Source organism: Castor canadensis, chromosome 12 (genome assembly GCF_047511655.1).
Source record: "Castor canadensis chromosome 12, mCasCan1.hap1v2, whole genome shotgun sequence".
Taxonomy (NCBI): domain Eukaryota; kingdom Metazoa; phylum Chordata; class Mammalia; order Rodentia; family Castoridae; genus Castor; species Castor canadensis.
The window spans coordinates 37842930-37859337 of NC_133397.1; the positions used below are offsets into that span (position 1 = coordinate 37842930).

At 43.1% G+C, this 16408-nt stretch overlaps 1 long non-coding RNA gene across 1 annotated transcript in view; it reads right to left on the minus strand.

The window, feature by feature from the left end:
- LOC141415028 (uncharacterized) overlaps positions 1-3218 on the minus strand; it is a 31719-nt gene extending 28501 nt beyond the window's left edge. The window contains exon 1 of the long non-coding RNA XR_012440049.1: positions 3074-3218. This is a non-coding gene — a long non-coding RNA (uncharacterized lncRNA). The remainder of the gene's footprint in view (positions 1-3073) is intronic.
- Between the last annotated feature and the right edge of the window lie 13190 nt (positions 3219-16408).

Below are 16408 nucleotides of genomic sequence, written 5' to 3' on the forward strand. Positions count from 1 at the left end.
AAGGTTAGCAAATATTTATTTAGCACAGTAGGGTGAAACAGAAAGGGAGAAAGGAGCAAGAGAATCAAAATGGCAGTCCTTGTTCCAGGTATGTTTATACCTTCTGAGCTGGGGGATTCCAGTCTGAACTCTTTCCTGTATATGTGGTCATATCACCTAGTCGCTTGTAATCATTTTGCTATTCCCAAGTATGGATACAATGGGTTTTGTTATTACCCCAAACATGGAGATAATGGTTGTAACCTTTTGGGGCATTCCTTTGTAGTCAAGGAGTTCATTCATCCAGCTTGCCATCTATTCTTGAGTCATACTACTCATTTAAGGTGATGGCAATTCACTTAACATCTAAAGAAGAGAGGATGATGGAAAAAATGCAGGTGCACGGTAGATTCAATGCCTAGTGATTTTCAGCTTTAGTTCCTGATTCTGTTTTCTAACATTTTCTGATCTGTAAAATTATTTTCATGTAACCTTATAGCCCTCTCTCTCTTGCCTCAAACCCAAATGAAGTGGGCAGAGACTTATACAACTAACGAAAGAGGAAATCAAAATAGCCAATAAAAATGAAGAGAAATGCAAGATCCATTAGACTGTCATTTTATATGGCTGGAAAATATTTCATTGCACAGACTATCATAATTTATTTATTTAACTAATCATCATTTGTTAGCTATTTAGGGTTTTTTTTTTAACTTTATCTTTCTCTTTTTGGAGATCTAGCTCAGTGTTATGTTATCCTGACTACTGCCTAGTGACCCAGTTGAATTTCTACCCCATCCTAGTCTTGTTTATCTTTGAGAACTGTATGCCTATAGGCCAGAAGTCTCTCCTCAAGAGTGCTACCCAAAAGTGTTTGGATCTAAGAAGGCTGCCAGAATGACCACCAGATAACTTCTTTTATTTGTTTGTTTGTCTGTAGTACTGGGTATGGAACCCAGGTCCTTATGTATGTTAGGTGAAGCACTCACCACTGAGACCTTCCCTGGCCCGGAATGAGCATTTTAGAAGTGAGCAAGTCGCCTAAATACTCTTCAAACATCCAATTGTAAGTAGCACCTACCTGCAACTGATACTCAGAGAACATGTTTTTATTTTTCCTAAAAATCAAGTGGATCAATTTTTGCTCATAGAGACACAGAAGCTATAATCTTGGGCATTGTGTCCAGAGAGTAGCCAGTGAGCACACAGGAGCAATTTAAATAGACTTAAGTAAGGGAATATGTGTGAAGGGGCCTCCCACAGGAGACCCAGCATAGTAGACACTAAATAAGTACTGGCTAAACTTGACATCTTTCAGCTAACCATCCTCAAATGCTCACAAAGAAATGTCAGACCAAGGCACATGTGGTCCAGCTCAGTTCAGACCTCCACCGTGAGTACACATGGTTGCTCACAGCAGTATTGAGGTCCAGACAATGAATGGCTGAGACAAGAGGGCTTTAGAACTGTCTTCTGGAGAGTTTCCTAGAGAAAAGAGGATTTGAGGGGCATAGGAAGGAGAGCATTTACCTAGGCAGAGAGGATAGATGTCAAGGATGGCATGAACTGGGAATACTTGGGGGTGGGGATCGGATTGGTGGCAGGTTGTTACAGATCTGGTGGCTGGGGTTCTTTTGTTCTACCCACATAGAAATTGTGAGTAGTCAGGAGAAACTCTGGGCCCTTGCAGGTATTTGCAGGTGGCAAAGTAGATAGCAATGAGCCACAGCAGTCAGCCTTGGGCCTTTGACAGCTAGGGCAGTGGCAAGGAATTCAGCTAGGGTGGCTTCACAAGTTTCCAAGCCCTCAGTGTTAAGATCCTGGGGTGGGAAGGTCTCTCTGCCAGCCGATCCCCACCAGCTGCCATCAGTTTTACTTTCTCCACTGCCTACTGGATATTTGGTGCTGAAACTGCTCTGGTCAGTTTCATCCGAGCCTCAGCTTACCAGCCTCACTACTGTTCTATCAGGGCAGCTTCCTCCCTGACACCTCTGCTTCTTCTCTTCTTTTTCTTCATGTTACCGGCTAAGCAAAAGTATGCAAGACCACTTGAGAGAATGTCTTTCTTGGGACCTGATGTTAGAACATCGAGGGGAGGGGCAGCAAGGAGGGTGTCTCTTAGCTGCTCACAAAGTGAGTTGAGCAGCCTGCTTACATAGCTAGAAGGGGGAGGGGGACAAGGATGCCTGAACCAATCACTACATTTCCCTTATGCTTGCATCAATCATGATACAGTCTGTAATGCAAAGGATTATGTTTGCACCAATCACAGGCCGTCTGTTGAGCTAAAGTGCACCCCCTCTTGCCTGGGTGGAAGTGGCCAATGGTGGTAAGAGTTGGTGGCAAGCTGCTTGCTAGGGCAGTGCCTTCTGGAAGTGGAGTCCTATTTTGGGTATTGCCATGAGGGCAGTCCTTTACTCGAGGTAGCCAAGGCCCTGGAGAAGGATCTAGCAACTGTCAATTAGGAAGCTAAATCTTCCCAGCCCCCAACATCTCAGCACATTTAATGGAAAAAAAAAAAGAACTTTCAAAAGGGAGCTTACAAGCTTACAACAAAGGTTTATCAGTAACTGTACTTTAACAATATTTAATGGTATTCTAACAATGCTTAACTTCTGTCCCAGTGTCCCAGGGACAGGTGGCTCCCTACCATCTGTTTTAGAGCCAGCATCAGAAGGCATGAGCAGAAAATGCAGTCCTAGACAACCACAGCTAGATTCTGCAGTCAGCTGGATCAGACTTTGAGCCCTAGTGTCACCTGTTACTGGTTGGATAAGTTACTTACCTTCTCTGAGTCTTGGTTTTCCTTCTCTTTAAACCAATACTAATAAGAATTCAACTAACATGGTGAGCAACATAGCCTACACCCTAGGCTGCAGAGGTGAAGAGGAAGGATTTGGGGGCCAGGCAGAACTGGTTTCAGGTGATACTCAGCAAGCACTTGTGGATTTGGGTGATGACTTAACCTCATAAGTCTCATTTTTTTGTTGGTAATGGGGTTGTGGTAGGTAACACAGGTAAAGGACATAGAGCTTGGCACACTCAGTAGGTGATAAGGAGGGAGGGAAATGAGGAGAGCGAGATCAGCACTTACCTCTTGGCTCTCTTAGGACTGAAGGGCCAAGCGTCAGGACTTCCTCCTTGCCCGGCTACCCAGCAGGACGAGCACATGATCTCCCTCAAACTGAAGCAACGCAGAGCTTCTGCCAAGCACCCCTAGGCCTGCCAAAAGCAGACATCACAAGTGCACAGCCCCCACATTGACATTTGATGCTATTATATGGTTTCAAAGGAAGAGAAGAAACTGCTCAATTGAATCAGCTAGACAAGGGCTGAGTACGAGTGCATTTCAGGGGTATGGCAGAGCAGTGTTGAGTAAAAGGAGCAGAGAAAGTGGAGGTCACATCCAGATTCATAAAGCTATGTGGACCTGGAGGGAATGTGAAATCAATACTGCTTTCTAAGGGAAAGTTTTGTTGTGGATTAAAATTTAAAGTGTAAAAGAGTTGGTTGATGTTTCCTATGACAAGACAGCTCATTGATGTGTAGACTTAGCTCTAATTTTGTTTTGTCTCCCGGGGCAAAGATTATAACAAGGAAATTTGAAAGCAGAAACATGTTCTATTTCCTAGGGGGTTGCATTAGATCTGGCTAAGTTAGAGAAGAAATAGAAAACATGAGCCACCAGGGTCCAAGCCCAGCTCAGCCTCCCCCTGGCTCTGTCCTGCTCCCAGGACTCCCCATTCTGGTTCCCTTTATTTCTTTAGCTGTCAGCCTCTACCTCCTGCCTGAAAAAGAATACCGTTCATTAACATATGTGTTTATGCTTGTTTGCTTTTTCCCTAAATTGTTCTATGCCTTTTAATGTTCTATCCAGTTTTCACACTTCTGCTGGGGAAGGTGACACAAACATGGCAACATTTACGACAAGTGATAATTGTTTTGGTGGAGAAATGAGCATAGAGCAACTGAGAGAGGAGAGACCCCAAGGAGTATCCCTAAGTGCAGTGCCAACACCCACAGACTCTCTGACCTGAAGGTACTGGAGGATAAAGCAAAAATCAATGCAGAGAGAACATCCCCTTCATGGGGATGGGAGGGTAGTGATATCACCAGGCTCAGTGACAAAGTCTAAGTTGAATATTTCAACTGGTTATCCAAAAATCTTGGCTGTGTGTACCAGCTGCATACATGTCCATACACCAGAGATTTTCATGTGAAGAACAAGTGTGAAGAGGACATGTAGGCTGCCCCTGGGGAGTTTATAGTCTTACCAAAGAGATAAAAACTGAGATAGTGTGATGGTTACTCTTGGTTGTCAACTAGATTGGAATGACAAGTAGTAAAGCACACTTCTGAGTGTGCCAGTGAGGATGTTTCCAGAGACAATTGGCGTGTGGGTCAGCTAGCCAGGTGATGTACCACTTGAGCCACACTCCAACTCTTTTTGCTTTAGTTACTTTTTAGGTAGGGTCTCCCTCTTTTGCGTAGGGCTGGCCTGGACTGTGTTCCTCTTACCTACCAGAAGCTGGGATGACAGGCATGTGCCACCATGCCTAACCCTAGCAACCACACCTTTAAGGAGTAAAGGAAGCAGGAGTGGGGAAGGGGAGGCCAAGCTGTGAAGCTTTCACAATAAAGGTCTCCAGTGCTGAGGCTGGAATGGCCCTCAGAATTCTTTTGAGTAAAGGCAAGGGGGTTGGACCCTTGAACACCTGCTTTGACTACTCACAGACACAGGCATCCCCTCCCCCAAAACCTTAGGTAACTTCCTTTAGCCAAGGGCCATCTCTAACCATGAACATCACTGCAAGCCATTAGCACCCAACATTCCTGGCAGATCTGGAGGTGACCAGATGTTGTACTACAGTGTCACTATGAGGGTTACCTTCTGGAAGAGGTACAAGATGACCTGTAAAGGACTCTAGGCTGGGATCAGTTGGAAGCTGCAGCCTGACCTCAGAAGACCTGCAGAACCAGTGCAAGCAGGGGAGAAGCCAAATCACTGGGATGGGGTGGCTCCTGGGGGGAACACAGTCTTGAATTTGTCACACCTGGAAAACACAATGTGCTTGACATCAGCCACGAAGCATGGGCAGCAGAGGTGAGAGGTCAGAGGGTAACACCCATGACAAACAGGACCAGACAGCACAAATGGAAGGGTGGCATGAACAGCAGGGTCTCCTCCCACAGTGCCATGGGGCTCTGGCCCAATCTTCCTATACCCAGCTGCCATCTTGGGAAGGTAGAGGGGGAGCCTTCCCAAGAGGGAAGAAGCAGATATGATAGGAAGTGTTTGGAAGACTGACAAAAGTGCGTTTAAAGACTAAATTTCTCAACAGAATCTGGGTTAACAACCTCCTACCCCCTCACGCTGCCAAGTTTTCAAAGCCAGATGGAACCTAATTACTTTTAATTGGGAAGTTTAAATTGTCACTTCACCCTGGCCTTGAGAGAAATGGGGCCTTGAGGGAGAGAGAAAGTAAGTTATAAAAAATGAAGACACTGATTTTTTTTTTCTGTCTGAATTGTGGAATGTAAATTTCATCATCTTCTAGCAGTTTCTCTCAATACTTATCCCAAACACTACTTGCAGAGTTCTCCTTAGGAAACACAGGTCTGGCCATGAGCACACCTCATTGTCTACAGAATTAAGTCAAAATGGCTGTTTTTCACAGCCTGATTCATCCTTACCCACTGCCTCCAGAGATATCAGAATACTCCCCAGACACCCTGCTGGTACTTCTGCCTTGTGGACATGCTTGCATCTGCTAAGAATGCTTTTCCATTCTCTCATTTGAAGACACAGCACAGTTTTTACCCTCCTTTCCTTTTACTCCTCTCTTGCCCCGCTATATTTCTGATAGGTTTTATATCTCTAACTATAAATCCTGACACACTGTATTGTAAAGTGCTGTGAAGATGTGTGAATCCTTAGTCAGCCTTAGATTATGACTCTGACACATCCTTCAAGTCCTCACCTCCTCGTTGAGTTTTTGGTTGCTGTTTTGTCTGTCTCTTAAAGGACTCTGCATTCATTTTCATCCACCTTGTACTTACCTTAGCTCTAAGGCATTTAGCATCCTTACAGCAGTCAGAGGACAGACCCTCTGTCAGTGTCAATGGATGAGGAATTTAGTGGAAGAGTTAGAATTTACACAAAAGCCAGGGAAGCAAAAGTTCAGAAAGGGAAGTTAGAGTCAGAGAAAGTCACCATCCTGTCCCTCCAAGGAGCCAAGCATGTTCAGTTAGAAGAGGCGGCACCAATGACAAGCCAATGCTTCCAGGTGGCTTTGCCTTATCAATCCGTGCATCTGGTGACGGGCTGGAGCTTCAGCTGGTCAACAAGGCCAGGCCGGGATGAAGAGCTGGACACAGAATGAAGGAGGGTGAGGACAAACTAGAAACTGCTGGGCTCCTCTGTGTCTGTTGGTCAACTTGTCTAACCTTCAAAAGATTCTCAAAGAGAAACAACTACTCTTCCAAATTTCACGCAGGTTCTTTTGCCTACCTCTAACCCAGAATCACACAAGGAAGAGAATTCTGGGAACATCAGTCTAATCAGGTCAACAGAGCACAAACCAGCACAACACTGTATTTTAGCTATTAGTGACTTCTGTCTGTTCATCCTCCCTGAGGCCAAGAACCCACAGTCATGAGAAAGACTGTCTTCCTTCTTGCCTTTAACTTTCTTTGGGATTTGAACTCAGGGTTTAACACTTACAAAGCAGGTGCTCTACTGCTTAAGCCACATCTCCAATCCATTTTGCTCTGGTTATCTTGGGGATGGGGTTCTCTCGAACTATTTGCTTGGGCTGGCCTTGAAACATAATTCTCAACCTCCTAAGTAGCTAAATATGCAGGCGTGAGCCACCAGTGCCAGGCTTAACTTTCTTTTTTTTTTGTACTGTTGAGCCTAGGACATTATTGGCAATCTTGAGATCAATAACTATTTTTTAATAAAATTGAAAATGAAATGAATGAATAAGCAATGACTGAGTATTATCCATGTGTCCATCGCTCAGAGCACAGAACGTGGGGATTCATGCTTCTCAGCGTTAAATGTCAAAAGGATACTTGTTAACATGTGGCATTGCAGAAAGAGATAATTTCTGAAAGAAGATAGAATACGTTTTGAATACAAGGCAAATCTGAGGGCATGTTCTAGTTGTTTCTATAAGAAACTTCCTCACACACAAATCAACAGAAGAGCCTTGAGAGTGGTGGGGAGGGAAGGAATTGCATCCTTTTCCTTGGAAGTGAGAGAATGCACTGAGCAGAGCAGAGCTCAGGGAAGAAGGTGTCAGGCCTGACAGAAGGACAATGGCTCCCATGGCGAGACAGGTAGTTGCTACACCTGGTAATGCCAAGCTGCATTAAGGGTTTACTCATTTTCTAAAAGCCCATGTTTGGCTAGGTTGTTTTGCTGGGAACCTGCCTGTGGAAGCAGCAGCTTGTCCACTTACAACATCTACGTAAAATCCGCACCACCTAATACTCATCTCACCGGGTCCAATGAGAACTCTGATTTTCATGGATTCCTCCTTGATTGCATGGTGTAATCTGCTGTTATCTGTAGAGATAGAAATTATGACTGGATTTTGTCCCCACAGTTAAAAATGTGTTCTTGGCATAAGAAGAACAAGGAACCATGGTGGCCTCCAGCTAGCCCTGAAGATTCTCATCGGGACCCTCACTGCCCTTCCCCTAGCCAGCTGTGGAGCTTCTTCCTCTAGGGCAGTGAGCTACCCAAACAAGGGGGAAGAGAGATAGACCCTTCCTGAAACCAGACTTCCTCTTCATGTAGTAACTCCTGCCAGGTCTAGGAGACAAGAACATCTTAAATTTTATCTGCAAAAAAAGGTGAGTAAGAGCAAGAGCCAGTCCATTTGTACCGAAAAACTGCCAGCGTTAGCACTGGCCAAAAAAAACTCTGTCCGGGTTGGGAAAGCAAAACTTGATGCTTCTGCTGTACCATAAACTCTCTTTAGTCTGATCTCTTAGCACACACATGTATAACACACACACACACACACACACACACACACACACACACACACACACACTGCATGTGTAAGAGCTTATGATCCGTGTTATAAGAAGAACCAGTTGTACTTTTTAAAAGAGACTCCATCTATAAAGTACTTTTCACAAAAATAATCTTGTTTCATCCTCACAAGAGATGATGGAGGGCAGGGTCAGAGAACAGCTTGTCCAAATGTCACACAAGTGTTAAGTGGCAGAGCCCTCTGATTGCAAACCCCATACTATATCAGCACACACACAAAGAGCCAAAAACCACTGGAGGGTTGCACAACTTCATTAAGAAAAAAAAAAGGGCTGGCAGAGTGACTCAAGTGGTAGAGTGCCAGCCTAGCAAGCATAAGACCCTGAGTTCAAACCCCAGGACCACCAAAAGCAAAAAGAAAGAGAAGAAAAAAGATTAAAGCTGATTTATAGCATGACCTTTGCTGAATGAAAACATATTTGTATGTGGACACACGCACGGGAAACAGGAAGGATATAATACATGGAAAGGGAGGGGGTGTGGCTGAGTGCATCCTGCAATGGTAGAGCATTTGCTTAGCATGAGTGAGGCCCTGGCTTCCATCTCTATATGCCCACCCTGGAAAAAAAAAAAAAAAAGAGGAAGAAATAAATGGGGAATTTATTGGTGACTTTTTTTCTCTTTGGCTCTAGGTATAATCTAAAGCAGCTCTGTCCAACAGAAATGTCACAATGACAAATGTTCCTTCTCTGTGTGGCCCAATATGGTGGCAGACACTGGCCACATGGGCCTGCTGAGCCTTGAAATCTGACTTGTCCTAGTTGAGGTGTGCTCTAAGTGTAAAATAGACACTTGGTTTTAAAGACTTAGTATGCAAAGAAGAATGTGAAGTCTCTCAGCTGTTTTTTTTGTATGGATTAAATGTTGAAACAATAATATTTTGGATATAGTGTGTTAAATGAAACATGGAAATGAATCTCACTTGTTTCTTTCCATGTCTTTTAATGTGGCTACTAGAAAATTTTAAGTTGCATTTGTGGCTCACAAAATATTTCTACTGAACAGGACTGGCCTGGACCTTAAGAGCACAAAATTTGTGACAAAGAGTATAATTTTCAGCCTTCCCTTCCTCCATTTTTTAAATAGTGCTGGGATTGAACCCAGGGCCTTGGATATGCTAGCCAAGTGTTCTACCACTGAACTACATCCCCAGCCCTTGTTTTTTTGAGACAGAGTAGCTCAAAACTGACATTGAACTCAAAAACTTCCTGCCTCTGCCTTCCCAAGTGTTGGGATTACAGGCCACACCACCACCCCTAACTCAGCCTTTCAATTTTCACTTCACTTAAGCAAGTTACTTAACCCATCCCTCCCTCTTTTTCAGCTGTGAAACAGGGGTAGTGACTATAGTGAGTTCAGATCCGTCTTGTGAGGATGAAGCGGGTTGAGACTGAAACTCTAATGCAGGGAGTGCCTGGCCATGGGTGATAGGCAGCTCAGGAAGAATTAGTAGTCATTCTGATTTCTAAATTTTTCTAAGGTGAAAAGGAATTTCTTCTGTAATAAAGATTAAATAGAAAATTTAAATTTAAAAATTAAAAACAGCTTATTTTTAACCATGGACCAAAACAGATTATTGATGTTTTAAAGCTGCATAATAATGTTTGCTTTGCCATGGAGAGAGAGAGGGAGAGAGAGAGAGAGAGAGAGAGAGAGAGAGAGAGAGAGAGAGAGAGAATGAGAACTCTGGATGGGAGTGCAATTGGGGACCATTACAAGTGACTGTTTCTTAGGTAATCCCATCCTTGCCTTCTGAGCCTGGCCCTCCCTTCCCCCGGCCATTGAGGGAGGGCATCATTGCGTCATGGTTCTGCCTGGCGCGCACAACGCACCAAGTGTTCGCCTATATTTAGCGAACAAGAAGTCACTGAAACTCTGCTCCCTGGGTGCAGTCAGTGCTTTGTTTTTTGTTGCTCACATGGCTGATACCCTGACTGCTGGCGGAGTTCATGTCCTTAGATGAATTTAAAAGGACTGAAAATCTTTGGTTATTGGGAAAACTGTGCTTGGGGAGTAGGGACAGTCAAAGCAATGAGCCCCTTGGGAAAGGACCTTGAGGTCCTGCCAGCCAGGGAGACATGGGGGGGCGGGGGGAGGCAGGCGTGGCGGGCTGGGGAGGGAGGGGTTGTCTGTTCTGCTCAGCTGGCAAAAGCACCACATCTGACCAGTGGTTCCCAATTATGGTTTCAACTCTGCGCTTCGTCCATTAACCCTAAGTGCCACGGGGACACGGAGACACGGTGCAGCAGGCAGGGCAGGAGTTGCAAGTGGACAAGGGGGGAGGGGCTGCTCACAGGCCTGCTGTTGTAGTTCAGCCTGAGGCTGGTGTCTGAAATTTGTCCTTGGAGTCTCCTTCGCCCAGCTTAAGGGGTGTGAGTGCATGCGGGGCATGTGCGTGTGCGTGTGCGTGTGTGTGTGTGTGTGTCACTGTTTTCCTCAGTTTGAATGACAATCACAGGACAGACTTACTCCTGTCAGAAGGCACTTTCGTTTTAACAAACAAAATAACTTCAGGGGTATGGGCAAAGCAATAAGGTAAACACGATTGAAAGTAATTTTAAAGCATGTATGTATTCTTAACAGTATTTTACATGGTAAATTTCTATAGCTAAGGATTCTACACAAAATATAGAGACCACTTGCCTCTTCTTTATGTCCTTCAAACACTATTATCTTGTTCTCTATGCCTCATTTTGTTACTTAGAATTTGCATAGTGCTCCTAAACATAATTTCATGATTAAAAATAAAGATAACTTTTTAAAAGAATATTAGCTCATGTCTGTAATCCCAGTTATTTTGGGGGAGAGATCAGGAGGTTTGCAGTTCTAAGCCAGCTCAAGCTAAAAGTTAGCAAGACCCCCATCTCAATAAGCAACCCTGCATGGTAGCACACACTTGTAATCCCAAATACTTGGGAAGCATAGGTAGGAGACTTAAGTGGTAGACCACTTGCCTAGTAAGTTTAAGGTTCTGATTTCAAGCACTAGTATCAAAAACTATAAAAAGTAAAATAGCTAAATAAAATAATATTAAACTTTTGAAAGAAAATACATCTTGGGGATTTTGCTGCAGGTCTTACTAGGTAATGCAGGCTGGTCTTGAATTCACAATTCTCCTGCCTCTGCCTCCTGAGTACTGAGATGACAGCTGTATAACACCATGCCCAGCTTGGAAGATACTTTTAAAACTATCGTTTTTACACCAAAAAAAAATATCAAAACTGAGTAAATATTTCAGAAAGCATAAAAACCCTATTTCACTTAGTAGTTATATAAACAGATAAAAAAGTTTTAAATATTTGTTTATTCATTCATTCAACAAACATTTATTGCATCCCCAGTGTGAATAATACTAGTGTGCATTCCATTTGTGTCAGGATTTTAACTTTCGTTAAATAATAACTTATTTTTATTGCAAATGGATGATTTATCATTGTACATGTTTTGTGGTGAGAATATTTGAAATTTACTCTCATTGGTTTTGAATGAATCATAATTTTTGTAGTTTTACTAAAAACCTATGATTTCAGTCTCATTTTTCCTCAATTGCAACATAGATTTTTTTTTTTTGATAGGACTGGAGTTTGAACTCAGGGCTTCATACTCACAAAGCAGGCGCTCTACCACTTGAGCCACACTTCCAATCCAGTTTGCTCTGGCTGTTTTGGAAGTTGGGTCTCACAAACTATTTGCCCGGGCTGACTTCAAACATGATCCTCCCAATTTCAGTCTCCCAAGTAGCTAAGATTACAGGCATGAGCCCCCAGCACCCAGCTGCAATATAGAATTTTATTATAAATTTATCCTGAAGTGATAGAGTGTCTGCCTAGCAAGCACAAAGTCCTGAGTTCAAACCCTGATACCTCAAAAAAAATTATCCTTGGACAACATTAAAAAGACAATGAGAGCCACCATCTGAGCTCAACTCACCAGGCAATCGGAGGTGACCTTGGCTTCAATGACACATCATATATTCCTATAGGCAATGACTTAGAGGTAACAGGCAATTACCAGCACAGGTTGTTTTTTTTCCCTTGCAAATAAAAGTCAGGTGAATTAATTTCAAGAGAACCAATGGGTTAACTCAGATTTTTTATTTCAAACGTTAGCACTTTATTATTAGTAACAAGTTAATTTCCACGTGCCTCATGCTCTGATGAGAATGTCTGTGTCAGACAGAAGCAACCATCAACACCTCAGTGTGAACTAAGAGCTGTGTGAGCACTAAGAAACAGAGCGAGCAGACGGACAGAGGGGGGCACAAAGGGGACCTGAAGCGAGGAGTGGGCCACCTGGGGAGAAAATGTCTCCAACTTTCTAATCTTGTGTTCGGACACTGATCTTGGGGAGAAATTCCCTAGGTCCTGGTCGCGTCAAAAATCACAGGCGTCGAGTTCATTTGAATTGTGATTCATCTTTTACTTCAACTGATGGCTATGATCCCACTGCTAATTATCATGGCAGAAAAGGGAAGTCTCTTCTTTCTGAAGCTTTTAGATATCAACTGTCGTCACAGTGACCGCTGTGGTTGTAGTGAGGTTGGGAGTAAGTATTGTTGCTATGGTTTTAAAACATCACTACATCAAATGATAATTTTACCAGTACCATAGTTGAAATTGGCAGTGTTACTGTCAATACTTTACAACTGTCAGTATATAGCACATTAATTTTTATTTTCTTTTATTATTCATATGTGCATACAAGGCTTGGGTCATTTCTCCCCCTGCCCCCACCCCCTCCCTTACCACCCACTCCACCCCCTCCCTCTCCCCCCTACCCCCTCAATACCCAGCAGAAACTATTTTGCCCTTATCTCTAATTTTGTTGAAGAGAGAGTATAAGCAATAATAGGAAGGAACAAGGGGTTTTGCTAATTGAGATAAGGATAGCTATACAGGGAGTTGACTCACATTAATTTCCTGTAGCACATTAATTTTTTAAGTTTCAGAAAGATATATTTTGAATCTGAGTGGAAAAGATACACTTCATTAAATGGTATACCCATTTGAAAAAGAATATATTTTTTACCCTTTGTAGAAAATATATTTCAAGTGGTCTATGATTTAAAAGTACAATAAATCCATTAAAACTCTAGAAGGTAAACTAGGTATTTTTATAATCTCAGGGTAAAGAAGCTCTTTTTAAGCAGAAACCCTCAAAAAAAAGATTGTTGATAGGGCTTTTTAAAAATTTTAAGTTGACCTAGTGGAATGGCTCAAGGAGTAAGAACTCTTGCCTAGCAAGTGTGAGGCCCTGAGTTCAAACCCAGTGCTGCCCAAAATAATAATAACAATACTAATAATAAAGTTACATTATCACCCCAGCAAAAGACATAAAAAGGTTGCTACGATACTGGAGAAAATATTTGCGGTATTGACTGCAAGGAGAGAAGATGCAATATACATGGAACATTGACATGTAACGACCACAAAAGCTTTTGGAAGTTTTTGAGGCAGTCCTGGGGTTTGAACTCAAGACCTTGTACTTTCTTGGCAGGCACGCTACCACTTGAGCCACGTTCCCAGCCCAAGTCACAATAGGTTTTACTTTTGGAAAAATGAATCTAATAAACACGCTGGGCACCAATGGCTCGAGCCTGTAATCCTAGCTACTCAGGAGGCAGAGATTAGGAGGATTGAGGTTCAAAGCCAGTTCTGGGCAAACAGTTCTCGAGACCCTATCTTGGAATGGCTCAAGGTGTAGGCTCTGAGTTCAAACCCCAGTACAACAAAACAAATAAACAAACAAAGAACTCAAGGGAATTGAATAGAGTCCAAAGAAGAAACATAAAGGTCCCCAAACTCTTTGGCACGGTAAGATGTTAGAGCTGTAGACTGCTGTGATCAGCAACCGAGGAGGCTTCCCATTACACAGGAGGAAACTGAGATTCAGACATGTTTGGTGAGCTGGGCTCTGGTGGCTCACGTCTGTAATTCTAGCTACTCAGGAGACAGAGATCAAGAGGATCGCAGTTTGAAGCCAGCCTTGGGCAATTAATTCCTTGAGACCCTATCTCGAAAATACTTAAGATTAAAAAAAAAAAAAAAAAGGGCTGGTGGAGTAGCTGGAGGTGTAGGCCCTGAGTTCAAACCCCAGTACCGCAAAAAAAAAAAAAAAGAATCAGACATGGTTGGTGATATTCTTCATGTCACCTAGCCAGTGAGTGAAGAATTGATTCAACTTCACCTTGAAAACAATCAGTTGGGATGGTCTTTACACACCAGATGTGAACAAAAAATGAAACTGCAGCCTTCCATATTCCTGCCTGTGTGTGTGACCCTGGGGAAGGCAGCAGGGAGAAGATCAGAGAATAAAATGGAGAGGCAGTTGACCTTCTGGCTCCAGAATACAGGAGGCTTGAATTCCTTTGGCTTGGGCTGCTCTTGGAACGCTGCACAGGCTGGGAGGAGAGACACGAGTTAAGAAGACATTCCAGGACAGCCCCCATTTGTTTGGATGAAAATCTCCAGCCCGGCTCTGCTAAAGGTCACTATCTACTGGTCAAGGCTTTGCTGAGGATGGATGAAAAGACCTGGCCTGCCATCGGGGCTGGAAAGTGCTACAATCTGAATGGAAAACAAGAAAGAAAGCCAAATATGTGTAAACCTAACTGCTGTGGCTATCTCAGGTCAGGGGTCCTCTGAGTCTGTCCCTGAGGACATGAAGAACAGTTGTTTTAGGTAGCACACAGACACACTTTTAATTTTAATGGCCTAATAAAAACACAACTGACACATCAAAGTCATGATTTCATACATAGATTTGTTGTTGTTTTTTTTAAGGATGAACCTGCAATAAGTACTTAGGTTTTTGTTTTTTTTTTTTTCAAGTTACCCTATTAAAAAAAAAAACACTAAATAATTATTGGTGCAGGTGTTACTTGAATATGGCAAGTTTTTTTAGTATGCCAACAACCTAAATTTGGGAAACACTGCTATAGTCCATTTTGTACAATTTTTTATCAGCCATTTTCATTTTCTTTAAGACAGTGTCTCTCCCAGCCTGGGCTCCCAATCATCCAGCCTAAGCCTCCCAAGTACTGGGATTACAGCTATGCATCACCACACTCGGCTAACAAAGACATGTTATAAGGCTTCCCAACCTTATACATGCACACACACATTTATGCAGCTGAAGAGTTTGTTATTTGTGTGATGTACTCTGGACCCTCAACTAATCTTTGATTCCTTTTTCCCTTTTCTCCCCTTTCAGATTGAACTTTCAACCCTTTCTGTCAGTTCTTGCCTCTAAAGTTTATTTTTTCTGCTCTCCCATCTCTGGGACTTCAGAACTGGCTTACGTCCTCATCCCCTTTCACTTGGACTAGATCCAAACTCATCTTCTTACTTCCAATCCAGTTTTTCTCCTTCAACCCACCCTCACACTATTGCCAAAACTCCAGTTTGACCCGGTTGTAGCCCAGTGCACAGGATAAAGTCCAAATCACTCAGCAAGATTTTAAAGGCATTTGGTGGCTGGTTCCAGCTGACCTCTCCAAACTCAAACACTGACAGAGTTAGGCCCCAGGTTTCTTGATTCTGTAGGTCATGACTCTTCTGAACACACCCTGCTGCCTCTGCAGAGTCTCTTCTAGTCATTTGCCTTCCATAGGTGGCTCCAGCATTCTGAGTAAATCATGTCATGAGACCAACAGAATGGCAAAAACAGACCAGATGTCAACAAGGGTGTTGTGTCTTTGAACACATAATGTAATCAGAAGAGGTCATTGAATGAGCCAGTGATAGCCACGTGTAAAGAGGAAAGTCCAGTGTTTGTTAGGTGACCCTGCATTCACCCTGGAGAGTACCAATGGATGGTCATGACCTATGGCATCCTCGCTTTGTGATTGCCACAAGAAGCTAGGGTCTCCAGTGAGGAGACAATGACCCATAGTTTCCATTCCTGTCCAGATCAGCTGACAACAAGCTGTCACTTCCAGTCAAGTCTTCTCTAGGGTTTGATGTGCCCTCTTGCCTCTCAGGACAGCAGGGTGAGTCCTGAAATTCCTGACCCACAGTGGCCTTTGACATTTCCAGCCCAAAGAGTAAAAGGGTCAGAAGCTTTTGATATTCAACTGCCACAACCACTTTTACAGATTGTTTATTAATTTACTTAAAAATATTTATTCAGTATATACTGTAGGTCAGGCACTAAAATGAATGCGGAAACAGCTAGGATCTGTTTTTCATGTTCTCGGTGCTTTTAGTTGGCTTTGGTTTAAGCAATAAATCACATAAATTGTGATTCAAGCTGTGATAGGAGAACTGCAGGATGACATGGGAACACACAGCAAGAATGCCCAAGCACAAGTGGAAGAAGTAAAAGGAAGAATGATTTCCAGGAAGAAATGATTTCTAACCT